This window comes from Dryobates pubescens, chromosome 3 (assembly GCF_014839835.1).
Source record: "Dryobates pubescens isolate bDryPub1 chromosome 3, bDryPub1.pri, whole genome shotgun sequence".
Taxonomy (NCBI): Eukaryota; Metazoa; Chordata; class Aves; order Piciformes; family Picidae; genus Dryobates; species Dryobates pubescens.
In genome coordinates this window covers 14236482-14248912 of record NC_071614.1, presented here as the reverse complement: position 1 = coordinate 14248912, position 12431 = coordinate 14236482, and positions in this window count along the sequence as shown.

Sequence of the window (12431 nt, the reverse complement as noted above, 5' to 3'; positions counted from 1 at the left end):
GCTGCAGGCAAGCACAAGCAGAGCTCATTTCTCCTAACATTCTTTTATTTTAAAGGCATCTTCTGTGGCAAAAGGCAAAGCTGTTGCTAGAGGATCAAAGTATCCGCACTGCAGAGCCCACAGCACACCAGGTAAGGACAGGGACTGGGAGAATGAAGATCTGCCCACCCTAAGAGAAGACCAGGTGCATGATCACCTAATGAAAGTCAAGGTGCTCTTGTCCATGGGACCTGACAGGCGAAGGTGCGAAGCCACTTTCTGTCATGTTTGAAGGGTGCTGGCAGTCTGGTGCCACTGATGGGAAAAGGGGAAATGTCACCCCCGCATTCAACAAGGGAGAAAAGGAAGACCCAAGGAACCCCAGGCCGGTCAGTCTGACCTCTGTGCCTGGCAGGGTCATGGAGCTGAACTTCCTGAAGACGCTGCTAGGACACGTGAAAAACAAGGAGGTAACTGGTGGTAACCTGCAGGGCTTCAGCAAGGGCAAACCCTGCCTGATGAACTTGGTGGCCTTTTATGATGAAGTCACAGCATCAGTGGACAAGGGAACAGCAACTGATAGCATCTCCCTGGATGTTGACACTGTCCCACATGACATCCTTGCCTTTGAACTGGAAGGATATGGATTTGATGGATGGACACCTTGGTGGATAAGGAATTGGCTGGATGGCCACTCCCAAACAGTTGTGGTTGATGTCCCAGTGTCCAAATGCAGAGCAGTGGCAAGTGGTGTCCCTCAGGGGTCAGTGCTGGGACCAGTGCTGTGTAACATCTTTGTCAGGGCCATGGGCAGTGGCACTGAGGCTCCCTCAGCAAGGCTGAGATGACACCAAGCTGTGTGGTCTGGCTGCACACTGGAGGGAAGGATCCATCCAGAGAGACCTGGACAGGCTGCAGAGCTGGGACCAAGACAACCTCATGAAGTTCAACAAGGCCAAGGGCAAGGTCCTGCAGCTGGGTCAGGGCAATCCCAAGCACAAATCCAGCCTGGGTGAGGAGAGCAGCCTGCAGGAGAAGGCCTTGGGGATGTCAGTTGGTGACAAAGTCCCCAGGAGCCAGCACTGGTCCCTGGCAGCCCAGAGCCAGCTGTGTGCTGAGCTGCAGCCAGAGCAGGGAGAGCAGCAGCACAGGGAGGGGATTCTGCCCCTCTGCTCTGCTCTGCTCAGACCCCACCTGCAGCACTGCCTCCAGCTCTGGGGCCCTGTGAGAGATTAAAAGCTTGTCTCTCCTGGTGTGACTCAAGAAAGATAAAATCACTTGCTGCTTGCCCAGACAATAGTTGATGTGTGTTGGGCAGAGCTACTGGAACAACTCTTGGAAGGTGATGCAAAGATAACATCGCTTAGTGGACCACAGCTGGCCTGACAACAATGGACCGAGACCACCTTCGGGAAGATGCATAAGACAAGATAATCTCCACCCATCAAGTACCCCAGAAAGGGAGGATGGTGAGACAATGGATTCACCACCTGGCCCCTGATTTCCTGAGGGACAATACTTGGACACGTAACTAAGGACTAAAAACTGTATAAAGACTTGAGCAACTACTGGCTCAGGAGAAGAAAAATGGAGAACCAAAAACACAGAAGGAAAACACAGATGAAGGAAAAGAGAAGGACCATGCCACTGAGAAGGAAAGCACGAGAGAAGGAAAAGCCCGGGATAATATTGCTCCAAAGAAAAGAGGCCGTGGAGCCAGGAAGAAGCAGACTGAAACCTCTATCCATGTCCTAAGATCCGCCTGCTGCAACTCATGGAGCTGAAGAGGCTGCCCAGAGGACCACATCTCTTCTCCAGCCAAAGCCTCAGCACTGTTTCTCTACAGACCAAACATCTCCTGCAGCACCTTTCCTCCACAGACTCAAACTGCCTTGGGGAGGGTGAGGGCTGTGGTAATATAATCCTTCTTCACTCTCTCTTCTCACTCTCTATTCTCTCTCTCTCCACTTCTGATCCATCTACTTTATTTATGTAATCAATAGGCTGTTGATATGTTGGCCTGGTTTGTGCCTCTCATTTCACTAAATGGCAATATTCAAAAGACCTTAGGCTGTTTCCCTCTCCGGACCGAGACATCAGTATTGTGTAGGCGGCAGGATTCCATGCACTGAAAGTATCACAGCAGGACTCTGGCATTCCTGAGAACCCTGAGGTGTGAATGTGTGTCTGAGACGTACTCTATGTGTGTGTCTGAGACGTACTCTCTGTGTGTGAGACGTACTCTGTATGTGTGTCTGTGACGTACTCTGTGTGTGTGTCTGAGACGTAGTCTGTGTGTCTGAGACGTACTCTCTGTGTGTGTCTGAGACGTAGTCTGTCTGAGACGTACTCTGTATGTGTGTCTGAGACGTACTTTTTGTGTGTCTGAGATGTACTCTGTGTGTGTGTCTGAGACGTACTCTGACTGTGTGTCGGAGACGTACTCTGAGTGTGTGTCTGAGACGCACTCTGAGTGTATGTCTGAGACGTACTCTGTGTGTGTCTGAGACGTACTCTGAGTGTGTGTCTGAGATGTACTCTGACTGTGTGTCGGAGACGTACTCTGAGTGTGTGTCTGAGAGGTACTCTATGTGTGTCAGAGACGTACTCTGTGTGTCGGAGACGTACTCTGAGTGTGTGTCTGGGACGTATTCTGAGTGTGTGTCGGAGACGTACGCTGAGTGTGTGTCTGAGACGTACTCTGTGTGTGTCTGAGACGTACTCTGCGTGTGTGTCTGAGACGTACTCTGAGTGTGTGTCGGAGACGTGCTCTTAGTGTGTGTCAGAGACGTACTCTGTGTGTCTGAGATGTACTCTGAGTGTGTGTCTGAGATGTACTCTGTGTGTCGGAGACGTACTCTATGTGTCTCTGTGACGTACTCTGAGTGTGTGAGACGCACTGTGAGTGTGTGTCTGAGACATACTCTGAGTATGTGTGTCTGAGACATACTCTGTGTGTGTGTCTGAGACATACTCTGAGTGTGCGTGTCTGAGACGCAGTCTGAGTGTATGTCTGAGACGTACTCTGAGTGTGTGTCTGACACGCACTCTGAGTGTATGTCTGAGACTTACTCTGCGTGTGTGTCTGAGACGTAGTCTGTCTGTGTCTGAGACATACTCTGTGTGTCTGAGATGTACCCCAAGTGGCCGTGTCTCAGACGTGCTCTGGTGTGCTGAGCCGTAGTATGTGTGTGTGTCTGAGACGTACTGTGAGTCTGTCTGAGATGTACTCTGAGTGTGTGTCTGAGATGTACTCTGCGTGTGTGTCTGAGGCATACTCTGCGTGTGTGTCTGAGACGTAGTCTCTGTGTGTGTCTGACATGTCCTCTGCGTGTGTGTCTGAACGTACAATGTGTGTGTGTGTCTGTGACATACTCTGTGGTGTATCTGAGACTTACTCTGTGTGTCTGAGACATATTCTGAGTTGGTGTCTGAGAGGTACTCTGTGGTGTGTCTGAGATGTACTATGAGTGTGTGTGTCTGAGAGGTACTCTGTGTGTGTGTGTCACATACTTTCTCTGTGTGTCTGAGACGTACTCTGAGTGTGTCTGAGACGTACACTGTGTGTGTGTGTCTGAGACGTACACTGTGTGTGTGTGTCTGAGAAATACTCTGAGTGTGTCTGAGACGTACTCTTTGTGTGTCTGAGAAATACTCTGTGTCTGAGACATACTCTGTGTGTGTTTCGGAGACGTACTCTGAGCATGTCGGAGACGTACTCTGTGTGTGTGTTTCTGAGACATACTCTGTGTGTCTGAGACGTACTCTTAAGTGTGGATGTCTGAGACGTACTCTGCATGTGTGTCTGAGACTTAACTCTGCGTGTGTGTCGGAGACGTGCTCTGTGTGTGTCTGCGACGTACTCTGAGTGTGTGTCGGAGACGTACTCTGCGTGTGTGTCTGAGACGTACTCTGAGTGTGTGTCTGAGACGTGCTCTTAAGTGAGTATGTCTGGGTCGTACTCTGCATGTGTGTCTGAGACTTACTCAGCGTGTGTGTCTGAGATGTACTCTGTGTGTGTCTGAGACGTACTCTGAGTGTGTGTCTGAGACTTACTCTGCGTGTGTGTCTGAGACATACTCTGAGTGTGTGTCGGAGACGTACTCTGAGTGTGTGTCTGAGACGTACTCTCTGTGTGTGAGACAGAGTGTGTGTCTGAGACGTACTCTGCGTGTGTCTGAGACGTACTCAGAGTGTGTGTCTGAGATGTACTCTGAGTGTGTGTCTGAGACGTACTCTGAGTGTGTGTCGGAGACGTACTCTATGTGTGTCTGCGACGTACTCTGAGTGTGTGTCTGAGAGGTAGTGTGTGTGTGTGTCTGAGACATACTCTGCGTGTGTCTGACACGTACTCTGTGGAGTTTCTGAGACGTACTGTGAGTCTGTCTGAGATGTACTCTGAGTGTGTGTCTGAGAGGTAGTGTGTGTGTGTGTCTGAGACATACGCTGTGGTGTGTCTGAGAGGCAGTGTGTGTGTGTGTCTGAGACATACTCTGCGTGTGTCTGACACGTACTCTGTGGAGTTTCTGAGACGTACTGTGAGTCTGTCTGAGATGTACTCTGAGTGTGTGTCTGAGAGGTAGTGTGTGTGTGTGTCTGAGACATACGCTGTGGTGTGTCTGACACGTACTCTGTGGAGTTTCTGAGACGTACTGTGAGTCTGTCTGAGATGTACTCTGAGTGTGTGTCTGAGACATACTCTGAGTGTGTGTCTGCGACGTAGTCTCTGTGTGTGTGTCTGACATGTCCTCTGCGTGTGTGTCTGAACGTACAATGTGTGTGTGTGTCTGTGACATACTCTGTGGTGTATCTGAGACTTACTCTGTGTGTCTGAGACATATTCTGAGTTGGTGTCTGAGACGTGCACTGTGTGTGTGTGTCTGAGACGTACTCTGTGTGTGTGTGTCTGAGACGTACTCTGAGTGTGTCTCTGAGACGTACTCTGAGTGTGTTTCTGAGACGTACTCTGAGTGTGTGTCGGAGACGTACTCTGAGTGTGTGTCAGAGACGTACTCTATGTGTGTCTGAGACGTACTCTGAGTGTGTGTCAGAGACGTACTCTATGTGTGTCTGAGACGTACTCTGAGTGTGTGTCAGAGACGTACTCAGAGTGTGTGTCTGAGATGTACTCTGAGTGTGTGTCAGAGACGTACTCTGAGTGTGTGTCTGAGACGTACTCTGAGTGTGTGTCAGAGACGTACTCAGAGTGTGTGTCTGAGATGTACTCTGAGTGTGTGTCAGAGACGTACTCAGAGTGTGTGTCTGAGATGTACTCTGAGTGTGTGTCTGAGACGTACTCTGAGTGTGTGTCTGAGACGTACTCTGAGTGTGTGTCTCAGACGTGCTCAGTGATGTGTGTCTGAGACATACGCTGTGGTGTGTCTGAGAGGCAGTGTGTGTGTGTGTCTGAGACATACTCTGCATGTGTCTGACACGTACTCTGTGGAGTTTCTGAGACGTACTGTGAGTCTGTCTGAGATGTACTCTGCGTGTGTGTCTGAGACATACTCTGAGTGTGTGTCTGCGACGTAGTCTCTGTGTGTGTCTGACATGTCCTCTGCGTGTGTGTCTGAACGTACAATGTGTGTGTGTGTCTGTGACATACTCTGTGGTGTATCTGAGACTTACTCTGTGTGTCTGAGACATATTCTGAGTTGGTGTCTGAGAGGTACTCTGTGGTGTGTCTGAGATGTACTATGAGTGTGTGTGTCTGAGAGGTACTCTGTGTGTGTGTGTCACATACTTTCTCTGTGTGTCTGAGACGTACACTGTGTGTGTGTGTCTGAGACGTGCTCTGAGTGTGTGTTGGAGACGTAGTCTTTGTGTGTCTGAGAAATACTCAGAGTGTGTCTGAGACGTACTCTGTGTATGTGTTGGAGACGTACTCTGAGTGTGTGTCTGAGAGGTACTCTGAGTGTGTGTCAGAGACGTACTCTGAGTGTGTGTCTGAGACGTACTCTGAGTGTGTGTCAGAGACGTACTCAGAGTGTGTGTCTGAGATGTACTCTGAGTGTGTGTCAGAGACGTACTCAGAGTGTGTGTCTGAGATGTACTCTGAGTGTGTGTCTGAGACGTACTCTGAGTGTGTGTCTGAGACGTACTCTGAGTGTGTGTCTCAGACGTGCTCAGTGATGTGTGTCTGAGACATACGCTGTGGTGTGTCTGAGAGGCAGTGTGTGTGTGTGTCTGAGACATACTCTGCATGTGTCTGACACGTACTCTGTGGAGTTTCTGAGACGTACTGTGAGTCTGTCTGAGATGTACTCTGCGTGTGTGTCTGAGACATACTCTGAGTGTGTGTCTGCGACGTAGTCTCTGTGTGTGTCTGACATGTCCTCTGCGTGTGTGTCTGAACGTACAATGTGTGTGTGTGTCTGTGACATACTCTGTGGTGTATCTGAGACTTACTCTGTGTGTCTGAGACATATTCTGAGTTGGTGTCTCAGAGGTACTCTGTGGTGTGTCTGAGATGTACTATGAGTGTGTGTGTCTGAGAGGTACTCTGTGTGTGTGTGTCACATACTTTCTCTGTGTGTCTGAGACGTACTCTGAGTGTGTCTGAGACGTACACTGTGTGTGTGTGTCTGAGACGTACACTGTGTGTGTGTGTCAGAGAAATACTCTGAGTGTGTCTGAGACGTACTCTTTGTGTGTCTGAGAAATACTCTGTGTCTGAGACATACTCTGTGTGTGTTTCGGAGACGTACTCTGCGCATGTCGGAGACGTACTCTGTGTGTGTGTTTCTGAGACATACTCTGTGTGTGTGTCTGAGACATACTCTGAGTGTGTGTCTGAGACATACTCTGTGTGTGTGTCTGAGACATATTCTGAGTGTGTGTCTGATACGTACTCTGTGTGTGTCTGAGATGTACTCTAAATGTGTCGGAGACGTACTCTGAGTGTGTGTCTGAGACGTACTCTGAGTGTGTCTGAGATGTACTCTGAGTGAGTGTTGGAGATGTACTCTGAGTGTGTGTCTGAGACGTGCACTGATTGTGTGTCGGAGACGTACTCTGAGTGTGTGTCTGAGACGTACTCTGAGTGTGTGTCTGAGACATACTCTGAGTGTGTGTCGGAGATGTACTCTATGTGTGTCTGAGACGTACTCTGAGTGTGTGTCGGAGATGTACTCTATGTGTGTCTGAGACGTACTCTGAGTGTGTGTCTGAGACGTACTCTGCGTGTGTCTGAGATGTACTCTGAGTGTGTGTCTGAGACGTACACTGTGTGTGTGTGTCTGAGACGTACTCTGAGTGTGTGTCTGAGACGTACTCTGCGTGTGTCTGAGACGTACTCAGAGTGTGTGTCTGAGACGTACTCTGAGTGTGTGTTGGAGACGTACTCTGAGTGTGTGTCAGAGACGTACTCTATGTGTGTCTGAGACATACTCTGAGTGTGTGTCTGAGACGTACTCTGAGTGTGTGTCTGAGACGTACTCAGTGATGTGTGTCTGAGACGTGCGCTGTGGTGTGTCTGAGAGGCAGTGTGTGTGGGTGTCTGAGACATACTCTGCGTGTGTCTGACACGTACTCTGTGGAGTGTCTGAGACGTACTGTGAGTCTGTCTGAGATGTACTCTGAGTGTGTGTCTGAGACATACTCTGCGTGTGTGTCTGAGATGTACTCTGAGTGTGTGTCGGAGACGTACTCTGAGTGTGTGTCTGAGACGCACTCTGAGTGTGTGTCTGAGACGTACTCTGTGTGTGTGTTCTGAGACGTAGTCTGCCTGTGTCTGAGACATACTCTGTGTGTCTGAGATGTACCCCAAGTGGTTCTGTCTCAGACGTGCTCTGGTGTGCTGAGCCGTACTATGTGTGTGTGTCTGAGACATACTGTGAGTCTGTCTGATACGTACTCTGCGTGTGTGTCTGAGACGTACTCTGAGTGTGTGTCTGAGATGCACTCTGAGTGTATGTCTGAGACGTACTCTGTGTGTGTGTCTGAGACGTAGTCTGTCTGTGTCTGAGACATTGTGTGTGTGTCTGAGACGTACTCAGTGATGTGTGTCTGAGACGTACGCTGTGGTGTGTCTGAGAGGTAGTGTGTGTGTGTCTGAGACGGACTCGGTTTTTCTGAGACGTACTCTGTGTGTGTGTCTGAGACATACTCTGTGTGTGTGTGTGTCTAAGATGTACTCTGAGTGTGTGTCTGATACATAGTCTGAGTGTGTGTCTGAGACATACTCTGTGTGTGTGTCTGAGACGTACTCTGAGTTTGTGTCTAAGACTTACTCTGCATGTGTGTCTGAGACGTACTCTGTGTGGGTCTGAGACGTATTCTCTGGTGTGTGTCTCAGACGTACTCTGTGTGTGTGTCTGAGACGCACTCTGTGTGTGTATGTCTGAGATGTTTTGTGAGTGTGTCTGCGACGTACTCTGAGTGTGTGAGTCTGACGTACTCTGAGTGTGTGTCTGAGACGTACTCAGTGATGTGTGTCTGAGACGTACGCTGTGGTGTGTCTGAGAGGTAGTGTGTGTGTGTCTGAGACGGACTCTGTTTTTCTGAGACAGACTGTGTGTGTGTCTGAGACATACTCTGTGTGTGTGTGTGTCTAAGATGTACTCTGAGTGTGTGTCTGAGACATACTGTGTGTGTGTGTGAGATATACTCTGTGTGTGTCTAATACGTACTCTGAGTGTGTGTCTGAGATGTACTCTGAGTGTGTCTCTGAGACATACTCTCTGTGTGTGTGTGAGATATACTGTGTGTGTCTAATATGTACTCTGAGTGTGTGTCTGAGACATACTCTGTGTGTGTCTGAGACGCACTCTGCGTGTGTGTCTGAGACGTACTCTGAGTGTGTCTCTGAGACATACTCTGTGTGTCTGAGACGTACACTGTGAGTGTGTCTGAGACGTACACTGTGAGTGTGTCTGAGACGTACTCTGTGTGTGTGTCTGAGACGTACACTGTGGTGTGTCTGGGATGTACGCTCTGTGTGTGTCTGAAACGTACTCTGTGTGTGTGAGAGAGAGACGTACTCTGAGTGTGTGTCTGAGCCGTACTCTGTGTGTGTGTGTTTGAGATGTACTCCGAGTGTGTCTGAGACGTACTCTGTGTGTTTCTGAGATGTATTCAGTGTGTGTCTGAGATGTACTCTGTGTGTGTTTCTGAGACATACTCTGTGTGTCTGAGACATACTCTAAGTGCATATGTCTGAGACGTACTCTGTGTGTCTGAGACATACTCTGTGTATGTCTGAGATGTTCTGTGTGTGTCTGAGACGTACTCTAAGTGTGTTATGTCTTAGACGTACTCTCAATGTGTGTCTGAGACTTACTCTGCCTGTGTGTCTGAGACGTACTCTGTGTGTGTCTGAGATGTCCTCCGAGTGTGTCTGAGATGTCCTCTGAGTGTGTGTTTGATATGTACTGTGTCTGAGACGTACTCTGAGTGTGTCTGTGACGTACACTGTGTGTGTGTCTGAGATGTACTGTGTGTGTATGTCTGAGATGTTCTGCGAGTGTGTGTCTGAGAGATACTCTGTGTGTGAGAGATACTCTGTGTGTGAGACGTACTCTGTGCGTGTGAGACACTCTGTGTGTGTGTCTGAGATGTACTGTGAGTGCGTGTCTGAGACGTACTCTGCGTGTCTGAGACACACTCTGTGTGTGTCTGAGACGTACTCTGAGTGTGTGTCTGAGATGTACTCTGACTGTGTGTCGGAGACGTACTCTGAGTGTGTGTCTGAGAGGTACTCTATGTGTGTCAGAGACGTACTCTGTGTGTCGGAGACGTACTCTGAGTGTGTGTCTGGGACGTATTCTGAGTGTGTGTCGGAGACGTACGCTGAGTGTGTGTCTGAGACGTACTCTGTGTGTGTCTGAGACGTACTCTGCGTGTGTGTCTGAGACGTACTCTGAGTGTGTGTCGGAGACGTGCTCTTAGTGTGTGTCAGAGACGTACTCTGTGTGTCTGAGATGTACTCTGAGTGTGTGTCTGAGATGTACTCTGTGTGTCGGAGACGTACTCTATGTGTCTCTGTGACGTACTCTGAGTGTGTGAGACGCACTGTGAGTGTGTGTCTGAGACATACTCTGAGTATGTGTGTCTGAGACATACTCTGTGTGTGTGTCTGAGACATACTCTGAGTGTGCGTGTCTGAGACGCAGTCTGAGTGTATGTCTGAGACGTACTCTGAGTGTGTGTCTGACACGCACTCTGAGTGTATGTCTGAGACTTACTCTGCGTGTGTGTCTGAGACGTAGTCTGTCTGTGTCTGAGACATACTCTGTGTGTCTGAGATGTACCCCAAGTGGCCGTGTCTCAGACGTGCTCTGGTGTGCTGAGCCGTAGTATGTGTGTGTGTCTGAGACGTACTGTGAGTCTGTCTGAGATGTACTCTGAGTGTGTGTCTGAGATGTACTCTGCGTGTGTGTCTGAGGCATACTCTGCGTGTGTGTCTGAGACGTAGTCTCTGTGTGTGTCTGACATGTCCTCTGCGTGTGTGTCTGAACGTACAATGTGTGTGTGTGTCTGTGACATACTCTGTGGTGTATCTGAGACTTACTCTGTGTGTCTGAGACATATTCTGAGTTGGTGTCTGAGAGGTACTCTGTGGTGTGTCTGAGATGTACTATGAGTGTGTGTGTCTGAGAGGTACTCTGTGTGTGTGTGTCACATACTTTCTCTGTGTGTCTGAGACGTACTCTGAGTGTGTCTGAGACGTACACTGTGTGTGTGTGTCTGAGACGTACACTGTGTGTGTGTGTCTGAGAAATACTCTGAGTGTGTCTGAGACGTACTCTTTGTGTGTCTGAGAAATACTCTGTGTCTGAGACATACTCTGTGTGTGTTTCGGAGACGTACTCTGAGCATGTCGGAGACGTACTCTGTGTGTGTGTTTCTGAGACATACTCTGTGTGTCTGAGACGTACTCTTAAGTGTGGATGTCTGAGACGTACTCTGCATGTGTGTCTGAGACTTAACTCTGCGTGTGTGTCGGAGACGTGCTCTGTGTGTGTCTGCGACGTACTCTGAGTGTGTGTCGGAGACGTACTCTGCGTGTGTGTCTGAGACGTACTCTGAGTGTGTGTCTGAGACGTGCTCTTAAGTGAGTATGTCTGGGTCGTACTCTGCATGTGTGTCTGAGACTTACTCAGCGTGTGTGTCTGAGATGTACTCTGTGTGTGTCTGAGACGTACTCTGAGTGTGTGTCTGAGACTTACTCTGCGTGTGTGTCTGAGACATACTCTGAGTGTGTGTCGGAGACGTACTCTGAGTGTGTGTCTGAGACGTACTCTCTGTGTGTGAGACAGAGTGTGTGTCTGAGACGTACTCTGCGTGTGTCTGAGACGTACTCAGAGTGTGTGTCTGAGATGTACTCTGAGTGTGTGTCTGAGACGTACACTGTGTGTGTGTGTCTGAGACGTACACTGTGTGTGTGTGTCTGTGACATACTCTGTGGTGTATCTGAGACTTACTCTGTGTGTCTGAGACATATTCTGAGTTGGTGTCTCAGAGGTACTCTGTGGTGTGTCTGAGATGTACTATGAGTGTGTGTGTCTGAGAGGTACTCTGTGTGCGTCTGTCACATACTTTCTCTGTGTGTCTGAGACGTACTCTGAGTGTGTCTGAGACGTACACTGTGTGTGTGTGTCTGAGAAATACTCTGAGTGTGTCTGAGACGTACTCTTTGTGTGTCTGAGAAATACTCTGTGTCTGAGACATACTCTGTGTGTGTTTCGGAGACGTACTCTGCGCATGTCGGAGACGTACTCTGTGTGTGTGTTTCTGAGACATACTCTGTGTGTGTGTCTGAGACATACTCTGAGTGTGTGTCTGAGACGTACTCTGTGTGTGTCTGAGATGTACTCTAAATGTGTCGGAGACGTACTCTGAGTGTGTGTCTGAGACGTACTCTGAGTGTGTCTGAGATGTACTCTGAGTGAGTGTTGGAGATGTACTCTGAGTGTGTGTCTGAGACGTGCACTGATTGTGTGTCGGAGACGTACTCTGAGTGTGTGTCTGAGACGTACTCTGAGTGTGTGTCTGAGACATACTCTGAGTGTGTGTCGGAGATGTACTCTATGTGTGTCTGAGACGTACTCTGAGTGTGTGTCGGAGATGTACTCTATGTGTGTCTGAGACGTACTCTGAGTGTGTGTCTGAGACGTACTCTGCGTGTGTCTGAGATGTACTCTGAGTGTGTGTCTGAGACGTACACTGTGTGTGTGTGTCTGAGACGTACTCTGAGTGTGTGTCTGAGACGTACTCTGCGTGTGTCTGAGACGTACTCAGAGTGTGTGTCTGAGACGTACTCTGAGTGTGTGTTGGAGACGTACTCTGAGTGTGTGTCAGAGACGTACTCTATGTGTGTCTGAGACATACTCTGAGTGTGTGTCTGAGACGTACTCTGAGTGTGTGTCTGAGACGTACTCAGTGATGTGTGTCTGAGACGTGCGCTGTGGTGTGTCTGAGAGGCAGTGTGTGTGGGTGTCTGAGACATACTC